The sequence below is a fragment of the Tigriopus californicus genome, chromosome 10 (genome assembly GCF_007210705.1).
Source record: "Tigriopus californicus strain San Diego chromosome 10, Tcal_SD_v2.1, whole genome shotgun sequence".
Lineage (NCBI taxonomy): Eukaryota > Metazoa > Arthropoda > Copepoda > Harpacticoida > Harpacticidae > Tigriopus > Tigriopus californicus.
Window position 1 is genome coordinate 10,847,108 of NC_081449.1, and position 8,596 is coordinate 10,855,703.

Genomic DNA, 8,596 nt, shown 5'->3' on the forward strand with positions numbered 1-8,596 from the left:
TAGTAGTACGTAGTAGTTAGTAGTAGTAGTTAGTTAGTAGTAGTTAGTAGTAGTAGTTTAACTAGAGTAGTAGTAAAGTAAGTTGTAGAGGTTTTAGTAGTTTAAACTAAGTAGTTAAAGTGTGCGGAGTAGTAGTAAAAAGTGCGCTCACAGTGTACTTGGACCATTCACATTCCCCTCTGCTTGTTTCTTGACTTGACTTTGCTTTCTGTGGCTTCCGAGTAGACCAGAAGAAAACTACTTGGATCACGGTTTGTAGGACGAGAATTCGAGGGTTGATTTATAGTGTTACGTACGAGTATGTACGTACATACGTACAGGTACAGAAGCTCATTTGAGTCTCGCGTGGAACTCTGATCGGATCGATGGTGGTATAGGTTACCATGCCTTATAGTAAGGCTAAGAGTAATTGTTAAGTGGGCTAGATCCCCAAAGATCGAGAGGGAAGAAACGTTCTATCTTGAAGATGAGCCCGCTTCTGTCTTTGGTAGGTTTGTTTGTCGTTCTGCTGACATCGGTAAGAAGGTAGATAAAGCACTTCTCAGCAGTGGAACCATGATCAAAAGACTTTGATACGAAAAAGTTCACACAAACAGCTAGCTTCCCCAAGGAGCTGTGAAAACAACATACAGACATGATTTTTAAGACACTTTCTTTCCGTCCTTTCGCTCGGTGAAAGGAAAGAGGTTAATTACCGGCAAAGTGATATTTCCGCCTTACTACAACATGCTAAGCTCTTCGGTTAATCTGTCGTTTGGACCAAGGTTGAATGACGCAAATGATTTGAATTCTGTTCTACCTAATCTTTGAACAAATGACACCCTCTTGACACATTGAATAATTTTATCCACACAAGCTTTATCAATTTCAGATCGGAATTATATGTCATTAATCGTCTATGTGCTGAAACGATCTGGGAATCGAAGGAACAATTTGTGCATGAATGAAATTGAAGAGCGTGAAGGTTTCAGCTTAACATCAGCCAAAGTTTATCAAAATATTGAAAAGACAATGATTCCACAATTGTTAAAGAAAGGCCAAACTATTGCGAAAATTTTGGAACCTTCTTTTCAGTTGCATTTCTCAACAGTTTTCAAATCAACAAATAAAACAAAAAACAGACTTCAAAATCCGCCTCATAGAAAGAGAACGTCGAGAAAAAACAAATAATAAACCGCAAAGCATATTCGTTAAAGTCAATTTATATACATACGTAGTACGTCTGAATTTCTTTGGCTTGCTTGCGGTTTATCGGCCTTAATACTTTATGGTTGGGAACCACATGGAAAAAACATGCAAAACACCGATAGCTCGGCTTCATGGGCGAGAAAGAAATGCGGCTTTGATGGCCCAATATTTCTCGCCATTCAACAAACACATTGCCCGCTGTTTCGTAACGGCTTGAAGAATATGGGATCGTTGGTGTGTCTTGTAACAACAATTCTCCTTCTTAAACTTCCAGGTTGAGGCTCTGTCCGAGAAACTTTTCGAAAAGATAGAACGTCAAGGAAAAAAGTCTCATCTCGAGTAAGTTAATCGGTGGAGAAACGGGGTAGTCCCATAATGAGGACGAAGCTGTCAGACCAAGAATTCTTTAAGAAGAAGAAAACTTCCAGAGATCCGCTGTGGCAAGTGCGATGAACGATTCTTTTTTAAAAGTCTAAAAAAGTTTCATCCACAATGTAACATTCATCGTTCGGCGTGTGCTCAATCAGACGAGAGCGAAGGTGTGCTTATGTCTCCCGGCTTGTTCGTCTCCAGAAGGCCAATTTGGCCAATGAAGCGTCCTGGCAGCATGTGGATTCAATGGGAGAAGTTCGCCGGCCATTTTTGGAACACTTTCCTCTTGGTCCTAGTGGCTGGGCGAGTGCAACAAATCAACTGGATTCTTGGTAAGAGTTCATACAACAATGTTCGTGCGCCTAACGGTACTTTTAGCCTTTCGAATATGAGTTTTTAATAGCCGGGAAGTCCGACCTCGCCGGTTTCTTTCCAGAGGCAGAGGGGATGAAAAGACAATAGAACGCGGCTGGAAAAGAGGTAGAGAGGTTCTCTCATAAATGCAATAACATCGACTGACCCAGTTTTTGCTATACTGAACAATTTATTGTTTCCCTGGAGAGTTCAGCAGGAAGCTCTCCTGCATTTATGGCCTTAAAGTTCTCCGTATAATGAAGAAGGCTGTTCAAGGCGCAATTTTTTTTTCGACATGGGGAGAAAAAGAAGGGCTTTGCCATTTTGCAGATATTTTCGTTTTAAGGGCAATTCTTCCGCAAAATTTCTCCCATTCCACTTGGAGTCTTGCAAAGTAGGAATAGGAGGAGCTCAGGTTTGTGTTACATCTAAGGCGGAATACTACTACTACTACTACTACTACTACTACTACTACTACTACTACTACTACTACTACTACTACTACTACTACTACTACTACTACTACTGTATACTACGAGTTGGCGTGACAAAGATAGCTTAAAAATCGATACCTTGCCATCCCTTTTCCGGCTGAGAACATTTGGAGTTTTCGAACATGGCGTGAAGAGGACAGAAATGTTACCGATATCATCGTGATTTGACTCATTCAACTCGGCTGAGCCTACGTAGAAAACTTATTGGATTACTCACTAGCGTTGCTCTGAATGTTAAATTGAGTTAGTCGTAGGACAATCCATCTCCGTGTTGCAACAGTAACTTGAGGCAATCATGAATCGCACAATATGTTTCGTATTAGTCCAATGGAATTGATGTCGATTGGCCAACCTACATAATGGAATGCCGATTGAATGCACAAAATCCCAGGGTGATTAATTCCGATCTCCATTAGCTTTGTTGTACGACATGAAGGCAAACTAGGGTTACATTGAGAGATCTGCAAATGACGGAGATTCTCAGTCTCCGGTCATTCACAGACATTACACAGGGGAGCCTGAAGAGAAGTTGGATATCTGTTGAACAAGCGCAAGGATCAAAGACCAGAAACAGTTTTCACGAAAAAGCAACTCGAGCACCAGAGCACATGTTATCGAGTTCAACATGATTAGAGAAGCAGATAGTTTATGGCCCTCATAGAGCTCCACTCGGCTTCGTCGTCTTGTGGGATATTTCCTCCCAGTTTGGAGATTACGCCACAAAATGGGACTTGTCAAATGAGGGGCTTGATCATAAAAAAAAAGAAGTTCATTGATTCGCTCAAACTATCCCCTCTCGGTCATTTTGAGGAACTACCATGCTTCCTATCCCAATATAAGTACAGGGCTCGCTCATACGCTAAATAACTGCGATGGATTGTAAGGGAGGGTGTTGCGACTGAGTTATAGAGACGGTGGTACCTCTTGAAAAATAATTTCATGCTTGGAAATCATTCGTCACAGTCTCGATCTCGGTAAGACAATGACAATGTCGCAAAGTGGCCGTTAGATATGATCACCAAGTGTTTAAAAAAAACTTTTCATTCCAAAGCAAAGAACATCTGTGATTTGATGTTGCCGCATTGTCATACCTTGAGTACTTTGCACCACGCAACACGCCCAGGACATTATTCATCAACAGGAATGGTTCTCGATTTTCGGTTATTGGTTAGTTTTGCTCATTCAAATGCCTCATCAAGTCAAATGGATCTCCTAATGAGGCAATAGATCACAAGCCATGACTGATTCAACCAAATGGTTCAAAACAAGTCTGAGCCGGCTGAGGCATCCCAAACGTGCCACATACGTCCACTTCAAGTGTATGGATTGGCTATCATTAGGGTCTTTGCAAATTGGGTTGGCAATCATTGGGTGTGAGTTTGGATGTGCAGATGTAACAACGATTTATAACCACGAATACATCGTGATGGGGAAGAAAAATAAAGATCATTCATTGGTGTGAGTGGGAGGAATGGATCGGATGGGATGAGATGGGATGGGCCCTGGATTTGTTAGAACCTCGGAATGACAAGAATAATGACGGCCATTACATCGTGGAAAGCCGTCTAATCTAAGAAATATATCGAGCAGTCGAACCTGTTTGATTACTTATAAAGACCCCTCCCCCCCCCTCCCTTGCTCATCGATTGGCCAACGATCAAATTTGCTTACTCCTCCCCGATGAGTTTTCCACCTATGGCTGTTGGATTGACATGTATTTGTATGTGAATAAGACTGACGAGCCATAACGACGATGGTACTTGGCAGCTCGGTAATCCAAGGTACAAACAACAATTGAGCCAGGATTACTGAATGCAAATCTTCCGAGAGAAAACGTGCTGGTCTTTTCGTTCTTCTTTCTCATGGTGAAACACACTGGGGAGTTTGATGCGAGACCACTCCTGAGAAACGAATCGGATTGGCGCTTGAGCACAAGTCCAAACAGAATATTAAGGGTGTATTTCCGGAGGCTCTCTCTCTCTCTCTCTCTCTGGTCGCACGGGAACGGATCAGGATCATTTTGCGTATTGATTTGATACCTCTGCCACCAAATGGCATTGTTAGGCCCAATCTCTGCCAGAGATTAAAATCACCCCTAGCATGTGATAACCCGAGACTGGCCCTTAAGGCGGGCATTAAATGAATGAATTATATGGTTGTGGAGGTCTCTGTGAATGGATATCAATTGAAATTCACTTCCCCGTTTCTCTTTTCCCCACGCCCTTCAATTGAAGGCAATCACCATTCTGGTCGCTTCGAATTGGTTGTGAATTCCTTCTCAGAAAAAATCACAGGCAAATAGCGGCGACAAAACGTGCAGATTTTTTGGCATCTGCTGCCATGAGTTTCGCGTTCCCGCCTCCGCGTGAGGATTACTTTGAATTTTTCAATTATAAATGATGTACGGTCTGAAAGAACCCCGCGCCATAAATTACACATTTGTTCACAAGATGATAGAATGCCCCGTCTTTGTGGGCTCGCTTAACTCTGTGCAAGCTCACATACAAAAGAAAATTCTCATGCTGGCTGGCTTCAAAGCAACTCCCCGAAGTTGGGGCTCGTCGAGTCGTCGTCCAAGAGGAACCCAGTCCACAGTCTATCTACAGGAGAATATATTACATTGACTAGCTGTCAACGCCGTATCATTCACAAAGCTATAAGGGGATTTGCATGGACATGTTTTTTTTGCCATTGGAGTACATGTTTTGTGACAATTTCTCCCTGCCAAGATAAGGAGGGTGGGTGGCCGAGACCTCAAGTCCCTGCGCGTAATGTGAGGCTTGTTCTATTTGCTCATGTGCTATTGTGGCGCAAGCGTACCACCGAATTTTTTATAATCTAGACAAATGAATGCGGAAAAGATGTGGCTTTTGAGCATGGCAGGATCAATCAGAGCCAGTTCCGTTGTCAATTGATTCAAACTAAGACGTTGAAGGCACAAAGTGCACAAATTCCTTCAGGAAATGACCCCCAAATCCCCCAATTTTCGAAACGGAAACAATGCCACCGAAGTAGCATCTGGGGCTTTGTTTTCCTTCCGAATAGGAATTATGTCTAGAGGCTGTTGCCCTATTGTTTCAAGGTGTTCTGTTTTGGCTTCTTGTTTCATTCCTATTTTATGAGCCTAGATCCCCTCGTGGGCCATTACTCACAAACCGAAATCCCTTCAAATCATAGACCCATTTTTGCACACATGCCAAAAAGGAACCGTATGGGACCAGGAAAATCTGGTATTGAGAGCTTGTTTTGTTTTCAAAATAGATCCCAGCCCACACAGGGAACATTTTTTGGTTGGGACTTTCTATGAAGTCGTTCCCTCGTCATGACATTGGATTAATTGCTGCTCTTATGAATGCTCCATTTGCATGTCAATATGTTCAACTGTTGTTGTTGGCATTGGAGAGTCCGTACATGGATCTATTTCCTGGCCCGGGAGGTCCCTAATAGAAACGTACAAGGAAGACCCTGTACCCACTGTACTAGCTAGCACTATCCACCGTGTGTTTTTGTTCAGACTCAAAAGTGCACGCAGTCATGGTTGCACAACCAGCTGCTCAAGGCTTGCTATTATTATAGTTTTGAGCGTTATGAGCTTTCTAAAGCGCAAACCCAAACAGCATTGCTCCAACCCATATATTTTCTCATTATCTAATGCCCACGATACATGTCCGTATCTGGATAACGAGTCAAACCTTATTCTGTCCCCCTTACCTTCAAATCCGCTCTTAAAAGGCAGCAGCAGAGTGATCAATATTCTTACAGTTCAAAGCACCATTCACATTCACCAGACTGAATTGAACGACGCCACTCAAGCCTAATTTTTTTTCAAGCAGGTTCTTGTAACCCTTTCTTGGGAGTTCACTTCACCGTGGCATTCCAACACCGGTTTGGCTTTTAAACTGAATCACATTTAATTCGTCCCTGATTGGAGTCATTGATGTCTCATTCCCTTCGAGAAACAACCCGGCATCTCGAGAGGCAACTCCTCAACTGGTCTCGGTTTATTTCATTTCATGCACATACCCTCACCCGCACATCCCCACGCGCTGACCCGCACTCAGAAACATCGCGAACGAGAGGGAGGGAAGCGAGCAAGCAGGCAGTAATGACGAGCGACCCCTCGGTTCCTTGTGAGCTCGCTCTCATAGAATCCGTCCATGACGTCTCGTCCGCTATACCGGAGAATGAAAAGGCAGCGGTGAAGAAGCCCAGTCCTCAGAACTTGTCAGCGAACCCCAGTCTACGGGACTAAGTCCGTGCATGCGCTTTGTACATCGGACTCACATAGTCGGCTTTGGAGTCGAGACTTTTGAGGGCTAGAAGAAATATTCAAGGCGTGCGTGGAATGCCACATGTTCTCTCTCTCGTTCTCCTTTTCTTTCTTAGTCTTCTTGGAGTTTGGTAGCCAATGCGTAAGACCGAGAGGCGGACAATTTACCAAGAGAAACCAGGATCTCCGAGACGCTGTCCCTTTCAAGGGTCGGAGGTGTTTTGCCGGCACGACCTGAAGGTTGTTCAATTGTCAATTCGGGGCTGAAACTTGCCGGGCCCTTCGAGTTCCTTTTCTTCTTCTTTGGCCTGGTCCACATTCAAAGAGAGGGATCCGTGTCGTGGCGTGCTTGGCATTTGCCTTGGGCGAAAGTGGGAACCAAACGCGGTCTTTTCGTCTCCTCGAGCAGGCAATATGCTGCATGCCATGTGCCAACCAACGGGAACGTGGAACAATGAGGTTGAAAAGGTGAACAAAGTCGCAAAGAGAGGCGAATTGCCTCGTCATTTCCCTCTTTGCCGTACTGCTTGCTGGAGCTCTGGTCATTCTCGACGACCCCACACCAAGACGTACCGTAGTCCGTAGGTTGTGAGAGAATGCCAACTCTTTGAGAGTGTGTCCTCAAATTAGGAACTCTCAGGCAGGCAGGGGAGCCCTTCAATGAGTCAACGGGAACGAGAGCAACAAAATAAAAACCTGGTGGGGATCAGAATTGCTCAAGATTTAGTCGTGAGCAATCTTCAAGATTTATCTTGACGCACGAATGAACGGACAAGATTTACGAGCCCATCCTTTTTTGTCCTGAACAGTTTCGCTGATAAATTCTGCACACTAATCAATATTGGGCAAAGGACGAGATGGCGAGCAAAAGCCCAAAGAAAATAATGCTAATCCCTGCAATAAACGCTTCATTCTCAGTAGCTCCTCATTCCTCATTCGTGGCTGGCCATGTTCGTTTGTTCCATCAAGAACGCCGTTCCACTCAACTTTGCAGGCAGAGTTGGATTTGCAGCAAATTGGAATCATGTGCACATCAGGCTCCCGCTTCTACGGTACTCCATGGCTTTTATGGAGGCGACTTTTCAACTTGGCAAAACTTTGGAGACTTAGGAGCAGGTGGAGCGAAAATGCAAAATGAGAATGCTCTGTCTGTGATTTTTGATGATGGGCTAAAGCCATGCATGAAGAACGCTCAATGCTAATTCAAAAATGCGCCCAATCGTACGTACCAACAAATATGAGCAAAGATAATTGTGTGCTTGTAAGTTCTTAGAAGTGTTATGAATTATGCCTTTTTTTCGTAATACTCCATTATGCCGATTTGGATCGGCAAATATCAAGACAGCAATAAAGACACCGAGTTCCAAATTACTCTTACAGATATTCCCCCTCTCGATGAATGAGTCATTCCTTCCCGGCTGAAACTTGATCTCCCACAAAGGAGTCCTCGATCATTGGATTTCTTTGGGGATCTCAATACTTCGGACTATAACCCCTCCCATTTTTGGACACCGCAAACGTTTAGAAACCCCCATAGAAGCGCTTTTGATCGTCATGTTTCCCTCTCCAATTAAAGTAATGGAAGTTCTAAAGCATAGGCTAATCCATAGCCATCCTTAGGGGTTGATTGAATTCGCTTTGGAATCCCGTTTTTGTGCAGCCACGATGATTTCTTGTGTACTGGCACAGTTTTTTTACTAAATGAATTGATATCCGTTACCGATTGTCAGGTAGGAAAACAAGATCCTTTTTTTTTAATGACATGAAATTGTTGGTTTGGACGATTGTTGATGTTGCTGAACGTGATGGTCATGATGAGACACCTCCGTGACAGAATATTTGGCAGTTTGACAGACTCCAAGGAACCTAGATTGACAGAGAGATATTGGGAAATATACTCATCCCTCTTGTCTGCCTT

The 8,596-nt window shown here is 43.7% G+C and overlaps 1 protein-coding gene across 2 annotated transcripts in view; it reads right to left on the reverse strand.

Annotated features, from left to right (window-relative positions):
* The window catches only part of LOC131888027 (discoidin domain-containing receptor 2-like), a 26,745-nt gene extending 20,107 nt beyond the window's left edge, over positions 1–6,638 (reverse strand). For both annotated transcript variants that reach the window (XM_059236797.1, XM_059236799.1), the window contains exon 1: positions 6,120–6,638. The gene's annotated coding sequence lies outside the window, so the exon portion shown is untranslated. The remainder of the gene's footprint in view (positions 1–6,119) is intronic.
* Positions 6,639–8,596: the final 1,958 nt, after the last annotated feature.